The following is a 15,787-nucleotide window of genomic DNA, read 5'->3' on the forward strand; positions in this document are numbered from 1 at the left end:
CCTATTGTGAGCAGAGTTTGGAGGGTACTAGGAAGTATTTGATAAACTACTCCGGCATGTTTTCCCAAACATATCCATCCCAAGGTCTCCCCAACACTGCTGAAGTTTCCACCGTTCCTTGTACCTTTAAGTCGACATGTCGGAGACCCAGTTAACCCGCAACTGGGTTACCTGGCAGGGCTCACATGCTAATCTGTAACCATTCCAAATTTCACATGGACTTACCTCTCAGCCGTGCTGGCCTGTCACATGGCAGAACCCTAAGGACTCAGGTCAAGCAGGTGTGTGCAAAGTAGTGAAGAAGATCGGGTGTGTGGGCAGGTCTCGATGGACTGACAAGGAGTGGAGGTAAATCCCCAAATCTCAGAGCTGAAAGGGACCCCAGAAACCAGTGGGTCCAAACTCTTCCCAGAGCAGGCGTCCCCCACCCCTCCGCTCTACCTCTGTCCCAAACTCAGCCGCCTCTGCTGGCGCAATTCCCATTGGCACGTCGGCAGGAGCGCACTACCTCTAAAGAGGCCCATTCTGTGCTGTTCGACAGCACTGACCACTGGAAAATGCCTCCTGAGCACCAGTGAAAATCTATTTCCCTGAACATTCCTACCTTCCCTTTGGAGCTTCTTTGGAAAAAATCTAGTTTTTTTTTTGGACAGCCCTGCAGCTACATGGAGACAATTCTCAGCTGTCCAACAACTTCTCCTACAATTCTGGGACCCAGTGGGCCCATCACCATCCAGCTCACCCTCCTATAGGAGAGCCCGAGAGGAGTTTGAAGTCTGAAAGGACGTGGGAGGGTCCCGAACGCAAACCCAACATTTATTGAGCATCTGCTGTGTTCCAGGCACAGACACCCCCCACCCCCCATACCTCTTTTCATCCTCCCAACCATCCAGTAAGGGGAGGATACGTTATTCTCATTTTACTGTAGAGGAAACAAGGACTCAGGAAGCTTCAGGTCACTTGGCCCAGGTCACCTGCCAGCAAGAAGGCAGAGCTGGGCTGGAGCCCAGACTCCCGACCGAGGCTGAGGACTTCCCTGGAGAACCCAGGTGCCTTTGCCACCAGACCCCTCCAGCACCATTGGGTTTGGGGAATGAGCTCTGTCATCAGTCTCCTGTCCCCCTACCTCCACGCTGCTTTTCTCTCCTTTCTACTTGGCAGGGAGACGGAATTCTAGGGGAAACCCAGCTCAAGTCCGACTTCCTCCCTGAAGGCTCCCCTGCCCACCCAGCCCTCAGTGACTGCTTCAGTGACAACAATGACAGCATCAGTGGTTATTTACTGACCGGAGGACCATGCTCCAGTGCTTACCTTAAGGTATTTGATTTATTCGCCTGAGGCTCCTGCCTGGGCCCCTCTCCCCTCAGATACCTGCATCTCCTTCAAAGACCACCTTCTCAGAGAGCTCAACCCCAAGCATCCTTGCCCAGTTCCTCGTACCTGCTCTATTCTTTCCCTAGCTCATACCACCTCCTAACACAGCATGTAATTTAATTATTATTGTGCTCATCCTCTATCTTCCTCCACTTTAAGTTCTAAAAGGGCAGAGGCTTTATTTTCTTGACTGTTGTAACCCAAGCACCTAGAACAGTGCCTGGCAGAAAGTAGGTGCTCGATATTTGTCAAAGGGCGAAAGGAATACTTGAAACTCCTTGAGGCAGGTGTGTTATTTTCATAGCAGAGAGGAACTAGGGCTCTGATTCTGGGTCAGCTGGCTCGTCCAAGGTCACAGAGCTGGCAATACCCAGACTCAAGCCTTCATGTATGTTGGGCTCCTGAGTATGAGGCCATTTGGGGTGGGACCTGAGCCTGGGCCTGTTCTGAACTTCGAGTGTTTGGGGGTTTAGGGGGTAGGGAGGGTGGCTTCCTAGGGGATTTCTGCCTGCATTCCAACCAGCAGGTCCTTCTGGGTACCCCTCCCCTCCTATGCAGGGCGAGAAGTGCCCCCCTCTTCCTGCCCAAGCCGAGAGGGGCCTGCAAGTGCAGCCCAGCTCACCTCCCTCCCCTGAGGACTCAGGTCCCTGCCTTGGCTGGAGTCTGCACCCAGAGCCCTAAGTACCCCTGGAAGGCCCCCACCCTGGCCTCGGAGTGGCTCCTCTCCCCAGAGATGTAAATCCGGGCCCCAGAGTGGCCACACAGAACATACATCTTAAACAAACACTTCTCCTTGCTGTTTATCTCCCTGGCCTTTAAACAAACTCTTTCAAAGGTTTCTGCTGATAGGAGAGATTTACTGAAAACCATTCCTTGTTTAAAAGCCCTGGGTTTATGCTGCCGGGGTGGGGTGGGGGCAGCGGGGCCTTTAGGCCTGGGGTTTCTCTGCCTCCGGACCACATGTTTATCCTCCAGGCCTTGATAGAGGAGCAACACAGACTAATCTTTATGGAAAGGAAAATAATAAAAGCAGGAAAGGGGAGGGGTGGAGCCTGGGGGAGGTTTGGTTCTTGTCACTGACTACAAGAGCAGTGGCAGGTCTGGGTGGGGGTAGGGTGCAGCGTCTGGGAGGGGTGGGGCTCCCTTGGACTTTGGACAGAAGGCCTTCGGGCAGGTGAGCCTCTTCTTGGGCTTCCACCTCCTGACGGAGGCCACAGTGGGCCTCTCCCAGCTGCTCTGCAGGGCAGCAGTCACATGGTAACGTCTGTTCCTGCGTTCAGCCAACCTGCAGGAAGCACCTAGCATGTGCCAGGACCTCGGGGTGCAGAGAGGAGGAATTGTTAACATTTACTTCAGCATTTCTGTGGGCCCAGTATTGCTCTAAGTCTCTTAAATGAATTAACTCATTTAATACAGCGGCCCCAGCAGTAGATTCTATAATTATCTCAGTTTTGCATATGGGAAACCAAGTCACAGAGAGATTACTGGCCACACTCCAGAGGTTTGGGTTTAATCGGGACGCAGTCTGGGAATTGGATTGTAAAACGCATCCCAGGTGGGGGGAACTATTGCTGTAGAGATTGAAATTCCTGTTTCCCCTCCTTGTCCTCCCAATAGTACCATATTTCACCAATTCCAAGGTGTCTCACAATTCATCCACAGCTGTATTTCTTTTTTAGTGGAATGTAAAAAATGGTGCATTTTATAATCTTAAGTTCTACAAAACATAGTAATAGAGAACTAACCTCTACCAACTGCGGGGCCTGGGCTGGGTGATTTGCATACATTATCTCATTGAATGTACCTCCCAAAGCTTCCAGATAGGTCACATGAGCACCTCTGCTGGGGAAACTGAGGCACCGGGGACTCGGTAACTTGCTCAAGAGCAGCCAGCTAGCGGGCGGTGGAGGCAGGATTTGAATTCACAATTAAATGTCCTGATATTTATTTCTGACCCTTGAAGAGCACTTTATACTCTGTAAACTGTCTTCACACCTATTTTGTCCATCAAGGAAGACACTGAAATCCAGAAAGGTTAAGTGACCTGTTCTAAGTCACACACCTGACTTCAACCTATGAACCTGTGGGAGACCCGTGGGAAGGTTTCTGTTTGTTTTGTTTTACACCTGCCTGGGCTTTTTTAGGTGGAAGCTGCTCCTAAGAGGAGAACAGGATGAGGGAAGTGGGCCAGGGCAGGGGCCTCTGAGAGTATGGGCCATCCTGGGTCTTGGGAGCTGAAGGCTGCAGCCAAGGCCTGTTCTGGGACCTCCCAAGGGCAGAGGAGCTGGGCAGGGACTCCACTGCCTTGTCTCTGCTTTGTTTGTGAAACTGCAGCAGTGGCAGGAGGGACAGAGCAGAAGGCCAGGTGGGAATTTCTATTGGGTCCCCAGCCTACAGCTCTGCCAGAAGCCACACCCCTCTCTGTGTTTACACTCAGTGGGCCACACCCCTGGAGATGGCAGAGACTGACACCCCCTCCTCTTTCATCCCCCTGCTCCAGGCCAAATACTTTTTCCCTCACATGAAAGCACCTTTCAGCACCCGGGCCCTAGGCTGGGGTCCATGTCCAGGGAGGAAAGAACGGAGAGAGTGTGAGGAGGAGGCTGGGGGTGGGCTGAGGTTGGTGGGCAGGCGGGGGTAGTCGAGGCAAGGACAGAGTTATGTAGGTGATTGTCTTGCACCCATCACCTTTCTTTTTGTACGATTCTTTCTTTATATAGTGTCTCCCAGTTTTCAAAACCTTTCCTTTCTCCTAGCAACTCTTGCTCTAAGATACTTCATTCACACCAAGGTAAACATGACTGATAGCAGCTTCCAAAGTGACCCTTTCAAGGGAAAAGTGCGTTTTGGCAGTGGCCTCTTTGTTTGTTCGTCCATTCTTTGATTTACTCAATGATTTCTTTTGGCATTCCTGGAGACCCTCCGTCCCATCTCAAAGCTTTAGCAGGGACATCTCAAAGCTGTTTGGTGGGCTGCTGTCCAAGCTTTGGGCTTTGCGGGTAATGACACCCCCATCCTCTGACAGTATGTACGTATATTGGCAGCAACCCAAGCTCTCCTTTTTGCACCTTCAATGAAAGAAAAAGTAATTCATCCTTATGAAAGAAGTTTGGGGGACTCTGCTTAAATGAAAAGGGAGGTGCTGTAGTGATAGATTTTTGGGCATCAACCCATCAGCCTAGTTGGGTCATGGGGCTGAGCTCCCCAGGACAGTTGGGCAGGAGCCCACCCAGGACATCGGAACTTGGGGTGGAATTTCCACAGGGGGCTGCTGGCAGTCAGGGCTCTGGCTATGTCTCTCTCTGTCCTCCTCGGTAGGGAAGGGGCTGACTGTGAGCTATTAGGGGAAGACTCTGAGCTCAGAGCTGGAAGGGATCCAGGGAATCATCTACCCAGCAGTTTACAGAGGGTAGAATGGCTTAAAAGTAGCACAGCCTTTTAATAAACTTAATTTATGCTGAAATCCGAAATATAAAACAGCTAAGAGTTGTAGCTCCAGTCGACGGGGTCGGGGTGTGGACTCTGCCTACCCTGCCTTTGCACTTGACCCTGAACTGGTTGGTCCAAAGCATCCCAGGACCTCTGCACCTCTGAAGAACACAAATATTAGCAGAACCCATTGCGCCAGTCCAGTCATCCATTTCACAGACAGCGACACTGAATCAGAGTGATGGGGTGGACCAGGTCTTTAGGGTCCTCCACTTCCTGCAGTCTGCTTTTGGTTCATGTTCATTCCCTAGACTCGTAATGTGTCCTCCTTTCTAACTTGACCTGCAAAAATTCTGCCCACCCTTCAGGCTCAGCTCAAATGCCACCTCCAGCATGGAGTGCTCCCCAGTTCTCCTGTCCAGTTCTGGCCCTACTCTCACCCTCTGTGGTGTTCCCAGAGCTCGCTGCGTTTGCACCTCTCTTCGGATCAACTTTGCTTGCATTTCTGCTGATCTGAAGAGCCCTTTTCTCCTCCACCAGACGGTTGGTCTCCCTGAGCTCAGGGGCTTTTTACACATCTCCAGCATGCCGCCCTGGGTAGGTGTGCGATCCTCCCCCTGGGGAGGCTACTGACGTGTTTTCTCCGTGACGGTGGCATGCTTTGCCTACTGGGGTGGGGGTCTGCCTACCGAACAACCCTAGATCACAATAACTTGGCAAGGAAGGCACTGAATTTAACTAGACAGTTACTTGGAGACCTAATGTAGGCCGGGGAGGGGACGCAGAGCCTTCAGAGCCTGGGAGGGAGACCCTTCTGCTCCAGACTGGCTCCCCCTCCCCTGCCCCAAGAAGATGGAGAGCAGAATGGCGGAGGGAAGAGGGCTGGGGCCTCTGCGTTTCCCCCATCACTGATTTCCCTCTTCTCTGGCATTTTAAGAGCTCAGACTCGAGCCCTTCAAGGGCTTTTGAAACAATTAGATTTGCAAGTGCCCAGTGCTCAGTCTAATTGCTTAAAAGCCACTTCAGGCTCCAACTGACCCAGAGCAAAGCCTGGGGCTGGGTGGGGGGAGGGGAGACCTGAGGTACTTTGTCACTGGTATCCCAGGACTTTCTTGCTGACCAAGGCTTGGGTAAGAAGTGATGCCAAAAAGGAGTCTTCAGTTGTCCCCAGTAGTAAAGCCACCATAATCTTCCGGTCCTTTCCCCAGGCCTTGCCCTCAGGGAACCCCTCACAGCTAGCCCTTCTCTCAGACACCTCATGCCAATCCCAGCTTTCTTGGCGGTGATTGGAGCAGGTGTGTCCATGACCCATTTGTTAGCGTCTGAAAGTGGACTAAGCCAAAGTAAAGAAACGCGGAAGTGTCAGGGGCCAAGCCTTGGGGTGTCCAACTCGAGGAAGATGCTTTGCTCTGGGATATTCTGCGATTAGGACAAGAGGGGCTTTTGCAATCTCTAAGTCAGTAATACGTCTCTACGCCTTCCTGATCACTCTTCCCCCAAATTCTAGTTTCTGCATAAAATTCATCTCTCTGGCTTAAGACCTTGCGATGGCTCCATGTCAGATAGGGTCACACCGTCCCCCAGCCTCCAAGCCCCTCTGCAGTTTGGCCTCCTTACCTTTCCCGCTCCATCTGCCCTGTGTCCCTGCAGCTCCAGCCCACCTCACGTACCCTGCTCTTGCCCTCCACCCCCTTGCCATCTGAACAAAAATATCCATTTATGCATCGGCTACAGGCCAGGCAGAGGGGACACTGGGATGAATGAGCCATGGGCCCTGCTCTCAGGGTGACATGTTCTAGTTGAGACACAGAGACAAACAGATTATTCCTTTGCCAAATACTTGTTGAGCACCTACTATGTACCAGACCCTGTTCTTGGCCCTAGAAACATGGAGGCGCACAAAACAGATCAAGTCTCAACTCTTCTGAGCTTATATGGTGGAAGGAGAGACAGGCAGAAACACATAAGCAAAGAGACGTGTAATCTGCCAGGCAGAGATGAAGAAATGAAGGGCAACAAAGCAGGGGGAAGAGAAGGCTCTATGAGATAAGGACATTGGAGCAGAAAGCCCAGTCAAGGAAGGGAACCATCTGTGCGAAGGTCCTGAGGCAGGTGTGCCTGTGGGTTCAAGGAGGAGCAAGGGGGCCAGTGTGACTGGAGAGGAGCAAAGGAGTGGAGGAGAAGAGAAAACGAATCAGAGGGCCAAGGGCCAGATCGTGAAGGACACTGCGGTCCTGGCAAGGTCTTTGGATCCTAGACTGAGGTGGGAGCCACTGGGGATATTGAGCAGGGGGTGACATGAGCAAACATATGTTTTAAAAGGCTCGCTTTGGCGGCTGGTGGAGGACTGCCTGGAGGAGAGGGCAAGAGTGGAAGCAGGAGGACCAGACAGGAAGCTACCGCGATAGTCCAGGTGAGAGACGGTGGTGGTGGCTGGGGTATTGGGCAGTGGTCAGTTCAGAGATGGTTATGATACAGTGTAGACACTCTATTAGGAGAGCACAAGTCAGGGACCCCATGACGGACAGGGAGGTGGGGGTGGTGCTGCAGGTTTGATCCTGAAGCCGAATCTTCGAGGAGGAGGAGTTAGCGCAGGCAGGAGAGGAGAGAGCGGGGCAGAGGAGGGTGCACGCACCAGGCGGGTGCTTCATGTGTCTCAGGGACTGGGAGCGGGGCAGACAGGCCAGGACAGCACTTGGTGGCAGGGAGCGGTGTGGGCAGACACCAAAGGTCAGTAGCTGAGTTGGATTTGGGCCTTATCTGGGGGCAGCAGGGAGCCACTGCCTGGCCTATCACAATCCAGTCTGTGCTCGAGAAAGACCACTCCGGCTGTGGACAAGGGAGGGGAGGCCAGCTAGGAAGCTGTCGTGGTGGCCTGTGACCAATGAAGTGGCCTGGACTAGAGGAGCTGTGATGGGGCTGGGAGAACTGCTTAACGGGGAAGTCAGCAGGATGTTCAGATGTTGGCCGATCAGACGAAGGGATTAGAAAGCAGAAGGAATAAAGGGTGACCCACGCTCAGCCCCAGTGTCCTCAGACAAAGGATCCCACGCTTGCAGCCCTCCTCTGGCCCTCCCCACAGGGCGAGGTGTAAGTGCAGAAGGAAGGAGTCACCCCTCATCCTAGACCACACTCCGATACTCGGAGCCCCAGAATCCTCTGCCCCAGGGGCCTGGAGCCTCCCCACGTCCAACCTCCAGAGCGTGGCCTGTGCCTCGGCTGTGAGCTGCGTGCGGGGCGTGTGGAAAGCTTGGGCGTGCAGACGGGAGTGTCCACACACGTGCTCCTGAAGCCCTTCCTAGTTTACAGAGGGGCTGGGGATAGGAAGGGAACGGAGGCAGGCTGGGGCAGGGCTGGGGGAACGCAGAGGCAGTGTCTCCCTGGTCTGCCTTGAACAGAACCTGACGCCTGAGAACTCTAAATGCAAACCTGGCCTTCCAGATCTTCCGAAGGTGTATGTGTCAGCCTGGGAGAATAGAACATATTTTATAAAACAGTTTGTTAACTTGATTTATAACTTTTAAATATTTAGACATATGGAATGTGGGCCTCCATTTGTACTTTCTCCTGGGCCCGAGGGGTGAGTGGAAAACTCCCGAGGGCTGGGATTATGTCTTATTTGCCGTGTTCACCCTGCCATGCCCCCAACCTCAGGCCCTGGACCTTGGTAATTTCCATCGAACTGGAAAAAGAATCACATCCCAGCCTAACAGTGAGGGATGTGGACTCGATATGAGCCCAGGGAAAGGTTGGTCAGGCCACTGAGCGCAGAGGCCTTTGGAGGTTGTGGTCAGGGGCCGGGGAGGAGGCTGCCCTGGTGCTCTTAACAAGGGGTTAAGAGCAAGCAGACTGCCTGGGTTCAAAGCCCAGGTCCGCTCTTGAGGGTTGCTGGCGGATTACTGGCCGCAGCAGGCTGCTCAGCTCCTCAGTGTGCCAAGTGGCCTGCCTGTGAGGTAGGCTAACGCTAATAATCCCTGGTCACCCCCCTCCCCGTGTACTGGGAGAAGGTACAGTGTTAGCATGTTGTAAGTTGTATAAACAGTTGCCATTGCTATCATATGAAATGGCCTTTTGGAGGGAATTTTTAAGCCAAGCTAAGGGGCAGCTCCTGGCAAATTAGGGAAGGTGGAGAAGTCGATTTTGGTGGCAGACTTTTCTCCCACTTTGGAAGTTCCCCATGGAGGAGGGGGCACCCAGTGACCAGGCTGCTCCCCCCTCCACTACCGGCCTTGGCTAACCCCCCAGTTCTCTGTCTCTTCAGGCTCAGCCTCTCACTCCCTGGGGGCTTTGCCAAACGACTGATTTGCCGATTCTTGAGAACCTCATTCACAGGAAGATGTCAAAGGGTGAGAATGGGCTGGCTTAGCACTGAGTGCCCTAGCACGTTATCTCGCTGGATCCTTTTAATAATCCTCTGAGCGATTCCAGACCTCTTATTCCTATTTCTCCCAGACCTGAGCAGAGAGAGGTTGAGTAACTTGCCCAGTATTTCTCAGCAGCAAGTTGCAGAGCTAGGACTGGAAGCCAAGAACGTGTGGCTACGGAGTCTGCTCTCTTTACTGTGATGGATCCTGCCTTAGTCAGAGCTACCGTGACACTCCGACCTAAGAAAGAGTTTGGGCATTCTAGAGACAAGGCCCTGTCCCCAAGGGGCACTTTGATGGGGGGTGGTAGGATTGTAGGCACTGTGGCAGCTAGTGGTGGGTTGATGTTCTCCTTTGTAGGGGAGAGGAGGCTCTTTTGGTTTCCCTTAGATTATGGCTGAGGGCCTTCCAGGCAACCAACCAACCGACCAACCCTTGCTTTTCAAGGGCCGTGACTATGGCTGGGTCTGGAAAGGCAGGTACTTTGTGTGTTGGAAATTCTGAGGCAGAGAGCTCTGTTTGGCAGTGAGGGTTCCAAATGGAGGGGATTCTACAGGGATAAGGAGCTTCTCCTTCCCCACTCCAGCCCTGCCTCAGTCTTACAGCTTGGCCCTACTGAGGGTCACAGAGGCAAGTTGCTGACATGGACTCCTCAGATAGTTGCCCACCACGCGGATGAAAAGCCCATGAAATAGCACTCAGGCATCACTTGCTTGGTGAGAACAGACAGAGATGTTTCATTCTGGTCCTTGCTCTCTGGAGCTTACCATCTCATAGGAAGATGGACATACACACTGGGGAGCATCACGTGGCAAGAGAACCACGGAAGCCCGCCTTTTGGACCTGATGAGAACTCACTGTGTGACCTTGGGCAAGTTACTTACCCTCTCTGATCTTGGTTTCTCATCCATAAAATGAGAAAGTTAGGATTGATCACTAGGTTAAACTTTGTTTTTCCTCTTAACTTTAGATCTAATGAAATCCAACACAGAACTCTGCTATAAAAAGTAGAGCCACCCTGCTTATGAGAGTTGGGAGCCAACCTTCTCTGGCTTCTTCTTCTTCTCAGGTGATTTGCAAGGGCAGCTCTCAGTGCCTTTCGCTGTGAGGCCTGAACCCCGTTGAACAAGCTCAGGAACGGCCCCATGGGCGCAGACAAGATGGACTTAAAGGCTAGAAGGTTTCGGAGAGTGGAGGTGTGGGAAGGGCACACCAGGGGCTGTGTAAGGGAAAGTGCAGAAACAGGGGAGGGCGAGGTCTATGCCAGCACCGAGCTAGCCTGGCTGGCATGGAGACATCCCGGAGGAGAGGGAGCAGAAAGAGCCTCAGAATGGGGGTCCCCAGTGGTGCCCATGGGGACTTCACAGGAGCATGAAGTGGGGGTGATTTCTGCAACAACTGGGCGGGGTGCACCCTGCATCGAGGAAATAATGATAGTGGTGTCCACCTCTGAGGGCTGTTCTGAAGGTAAAGTCAGTGAATGTATCTAAAGCCTGGGAACAGTGGCTGACACACAAGGAATGCTCCATAAGCATTTGTTAAATACAGTCAGACCAGAGCGGACCCCAAGTTTGCCAAAGTTCTGCATCCCTCCTGCCCTTTGGCCCAGTGGAGGTAGTGACAGCTTAGAATGTCACCAGCTCTGTGCTCAATGGTTACGGTGATGATGAGATGTGTGTGTGTGGGGGGGGAGGGAGGTTGCTGCAGGTGTCGTTCAGCCACCCCCTGACACACGCACGTGTGTGCGTACACACGCTCTTCCCTCCCTCAGTCCTTTTGCTCCTGGCTGTCCCCGCCCTCCAGAGCCCCTGGATCCCCTCCCCACACCCCACTTCAAGTCCACACCTTGCTCTGCTTTCTCCCTCCCCTCTGCCTGAGTCCTCCTACCCACCATAAATCTGTGACTCTGGAGTGGGGGTGGGGGAGGCCGGGAGTAGGGGGAGAGGGAAGCGGCAAACTAAACCAAGCCCAGCTAATGAAAACGGTGATAAATCTCTGTCTATCAGGTTTGTTGTGAGCACAAACATTGCCAAACAAGGGCCCAGATGGCCTGCAGGCCCTCCTCCCTATGGTCTGCAGAGCTTTAAATGGAAATGGCTGCTTTATACATCTATGTACTGCTAGGGAACGGGGGATGGCTGAGAGCAGGGGTACCTGGGCAGGAGATGGGGGCAGGCCAGGTGGGAATCCTGAGCAGGACTCTGCTGGCCAGTCCCCAGCCTCGGCCATCCCTGCTCCTGGCGAGCCCTCTCAGACACAGGCTACTGGATTGGGGGACAGAGGCTGCCCCCCTGGCTGATAGTCAGGCCTCCAGGGCCTGGCCTCAACCTGCTCCAAGACATACACTCCTGGCCAGACCCACCTCTTCACCGTTGTTCTCAAAGTTCTTCACCCTCTGCCTAGAACTTTCCCTCTTTTCCATCTATCCAACTGAAGGAAGCCTGCCCTATCCTTCAAGCCCAAGCCAAACCCCTCCTCCTCCAGGAAGTCTCCCCATCCCTAGTCCTCGTGAACGTCTCTGGGCTCCATTCCTGCAGCACCTGCCACCGAGAGCCCGGTGCGGTCATTGCGAGGCAACTGCTCCGGAGGCGGGCAGGTCTGGGTGCACCGCCAGGCTTTACCCTCTAGCCAAGGCACCTCGGCAGGTTAATCGTGCAGCTTCGGTTTCTTTCTCTATAAAATAGGTATAATTTGGGGGCCTACCTCACAGCATGGTTGTGAGGATTAAATGAAATGAGTGAGAAGGACGCATGGTGCCACGGAAGTCAGAATCTGCTAAGGAGTGTGTAACAGGTCACCTGCTGATCATGAGCAAATAAATAAATAAACGAAGTGTGGAACGTGCTTAGGCAAAGTGAGCGGCATAATGGAAGAACTTCATGCGCGCCAGCATTTATTATCGGGGCCACCCAATCATGACGGGGCAGCATGCTTCTCTGTGCCTTGTCTTTTCACAGAGGGGTGCATGCGCACGTGCGCCCTAGTTTGAATTTCCCCGAAAACAGACTCGGACACAAGAACCCGGTGCAGATAGTTTACCAGGGAGGAGAGCCCTGGGAGCTGGAGGGAGGGAATGGGGAAGTGAGATGGGGAAGAGAAGGGAGCAAAGCCAATAAACAGTGGTTAATGAGCAAGTTACAGTGTGGGCAACGGGGGCTCGCTGAGGAATGGCGAGGACACGCCACAGAACTGCCCCGCGGAGTCCTGAGGCGGCCAGGGTGTTTATCCACCCACTTGTGTCCTTCACTAACAGGTCGGGGGTTGCCCCTGGGGCATTAAATCCCTGGCACTTCCCAGTTGCCCTGTGGGCTGAGCAAAGCTTCTGTGGACCCAGCGCTGGAGAAACCCTGCAGGTGGGAAGCAGAAAGGCTACTTGAGCTGGACAATTCTTGGGCTCGCCGACACCTTCCCATCACTGCTACAGATGGACGGGGAAGTGGGCCAGGGGACGTGAGGTGAGGTGTCAGCAGCATCCTCTGCCAAATCCTCACCGTTCTATCCCCCACAGCCTCCAGCACAGCACTGTGCACACAGTAGGAACATCACGATTATTTGTGGACAGGAGGCTTGAGCTAAGAGCTGGGGAAACCTGCACTCTCCCCACTGCTCAGTTTTAATTCATGGTGTGGTGCTAAGACATATGACCTCTCCGGGCCTCATCTTATTCTGTGAAATCAGGATGTTTCTACCTTCTCTGCTTATGCCATAGCCTGTTGTAAGGCATTGGAACAGGGCATGCTCAGGACAGGTAAGAGGTGGCTGTCATGGTGATGATGGAAGGGGGCAGGCTGCCCTGTACAGGCACGATTCAAGTAAGAGGTGCCCAGTGCCATGTCATTCCCCCACACACGCTGCAGTCAAAACACAAAGCTTGTTCCCCTGGCCCTACTGGGATGCCACCTGCTTCTTTCTAGTCCATGACAACTCCAAAGGCAAAGGATCAAGAAAGAAAAGGTCAAGGGGCTAAGACTTGCTGACTCCTCAGCAAAAAGGATCCCAAATTTCCCTGCCTACAGGGATGCTCTGTGGTTCCTTATTTCTAGGTCAGTAGTGGGTTTTACCGATGGCTGGTGAGTGTAGAAACCATTTAGTACAGAAATTCTTAACTTAGGGATTTTGGAATCCATAGGGGGCCAGTGGATAAGCTTTAGGTGTCCCCAAATCCCTTGAAAATACATATCAAATTGAGTGTGTGAGTATATGTGTGCACATCCCCCATTTCAAGTTGGTGATCTGGAGCTTCTAGCAAATTCTTAAAGGAATCTCTGACCCAAGGAAAGTAGACTTGCTCTAGCCCAAATCTTCCATCTCAAAGGGAGATTTAGAGAGGGTAAATGATCACTGTGTCACACATTAGGAGCCCATAGACCCCAAGATCCCTAACCTTGTGTGGCTGCGTGGGTCAGTTAGGTCTGGCTGGTTGCACAACCAGAAAAGCAGGCTGGCTCACCAGGAGGCTGCACTGAGAGCCCACCACACACTGCAGTGTCTCTCCTTGCTTCTGGGGAGACATCTTGAAGGCATGCTGTGGTCACTAATCCCTGAAGATGAGGGTGAGTGCTGAGGTCTAATTCCATGAAAAACAGCATAAGAAAAAACCAGACCAAATCTGGAAAGAAAAGGAACTCTCTGTTATTGAGACAACGTGCTGGCACAGGAAGCTTAAAACTAGAGTTAAATGTGGGCACACTGGCGGGCCTCAGTTTCCAGATGTGGAAACGGAAGTGAGAATCACTCTTACATCTCTAAATTGCAGTGAAGATTAAAGAAGACCAAGCTAGCGAAAGTGGCTTATAAGAAGGAAAGCTGTACACAAATGTCAGTAATGATCATTACCGGGGAGGCCTGGGAAATACTTGTTTGGCTGCTGAGAGGAAATTGTATGCCACCTGGATGCCAATTACCCAATTTTGGACATCTATGACATTTTCCTTCAAGCTCTTGCAGGCTAATGTTGGAGCAAGAGCCCTGGTTTTGGAGTCAAACCTGAGTCTGCACCGTAGCTCCACCACCTGTGCATGTGTGACCTTAGACAAATCACTTAACCTCTGGGGCTTGCATTGTGCATCTACAAAATGAGGACACATGCCTACCTCGTGGGGACATTATGAGGATTTGACAACGAAAAAATGTATAACGGTGACTAGCACACAATAATTGCTCAATAAACATGAACTATTTTGATCCTGTTCCTCAACTGTACCTTTGGATGGTTTATCTGTTCACTATGCAGACTCCGTCTCCCCCACATCTCTGTCTCATCCACTAAAATGAAAACGCTGTAACACAAGGATATGGCTGTCTTGTTTGCAGCTGTGTTGTCCAGGCCTGGCACACATTGTGCTACGGATACTTGTTAAATGAATGAGTGGAAGTACAAAAGTACAAACGTTTTTTAAGGATGGGCAGGAACTCATGTTCCTTCTCATGATAATGTGAGAAGGCTCATCAGCATGCACCAGCCCCAAGGGGGACCTGGAGCTGTGCCCAAGCCCTAATAAGGGGTCAAGAGAGTAGGTCTCCAGTCTGGCACTGCCGCTTAATTGCTGAGCCACTTGGGGCAAGTCGCTGGCCCTCTCTGACCCTCTGTGTGCTTCCTCCAGAGCGTGGGAGTCCTGAGATTCCAGGGCTTCCCTCTTAGAGGCTGGCCTCCAAGGAGCTCCGGCCAGCTGGGGAGTGTGGGATTTCGGGATAATTCAGCCACTTAATTAATGAAGAGGAAGAAGAAGGGGGCGAGGATAAAGGCGGGGGAGGGGCTCAGTCCTGAAAGAAAAGTCAACAGGCCGTTGCGGGTGGGGGTAGGAAGAGGGAAAGTCGCGCTGGGCCAAAGCGCCGAGCGGCTGTGCGCGCCCCCGGAGCGTGTATCCGCCGCGGCCCGAGCGCCAGAGCCTCCGCCTGCCCCTCCCTTCCCTGTGCGCCTCGCCAGCTCCCGCCGCCACTGACTTTCTGACTTCTTAACTTGTCAGCAAATCCCAGAGTTAAAAATGCACACGCACCCCGGCCAGCCGCCAGCAGGGCCGTCTGGCCGCGGCTCCAGATGTGGGGCCACCGCGCGGGCCGCCTGCCCCGCCGCTCAGACTAAACAATCGGCCTTGGCCGTGAGCGCAGCGCAATTCCAGATGCCTCGTCCCTCGCGCCGCGCGCTAATTGGGCCGCGGGCGCGAGGCCCTGTCAGCGCCAGCAAGGCCCTGCCCAGGGCGGCCTTGGCCCGGCGCCCGCCCGCTGGGCTACCCGGGGCGGGGGCAGGGTGGGGAGCCTGGGGGCGAGTGAGGGGGGAGAGAGAGAGAGGAAGACGACGGCGACGACAGAGATAGGCAGGGACTCAGAGATCAGAGACAGGGAGACACACGCGAAGAGAGGCAGACAGAAAGGGACAGACGTTCTCAAAGAGAAAACCAGAAACACTGAGCTATATTCAGACTTAGAAAGAGAGCGGGAGAGACACACAGAGCGGGAGCGGTGGAGAAGCAGGGGCAGGCCGACAGACACAGAACAGACTCGAGACAGAAATCAAGACGACGTGAAGGAAACGAACGTGGACGCTGCCAGGGAACCCGGGGTGGTGGGAGCACATGACCCGCATGTTTCCCGCCGGGTGGCTGCAGCGTTACGAGTGTCCT

The sequence above is a fragment of the Propithecus coquereli genome, unplaced genomic scaffold (assembly GCF_000956105.1).
Source record: "Propithecus coquereli isolate 6110/MARCELLA unplaced genomic scaffold, Pcoq_1.0 Scaffold158, whole genome shotgun sequence".
NCBI classification, from domain to species: domain Eukaryota; kingdom Metazoa; phylum Chordata; class Mammalia; order Primates; family Indriidae; genus Propithecus; species Propithecus coquereli.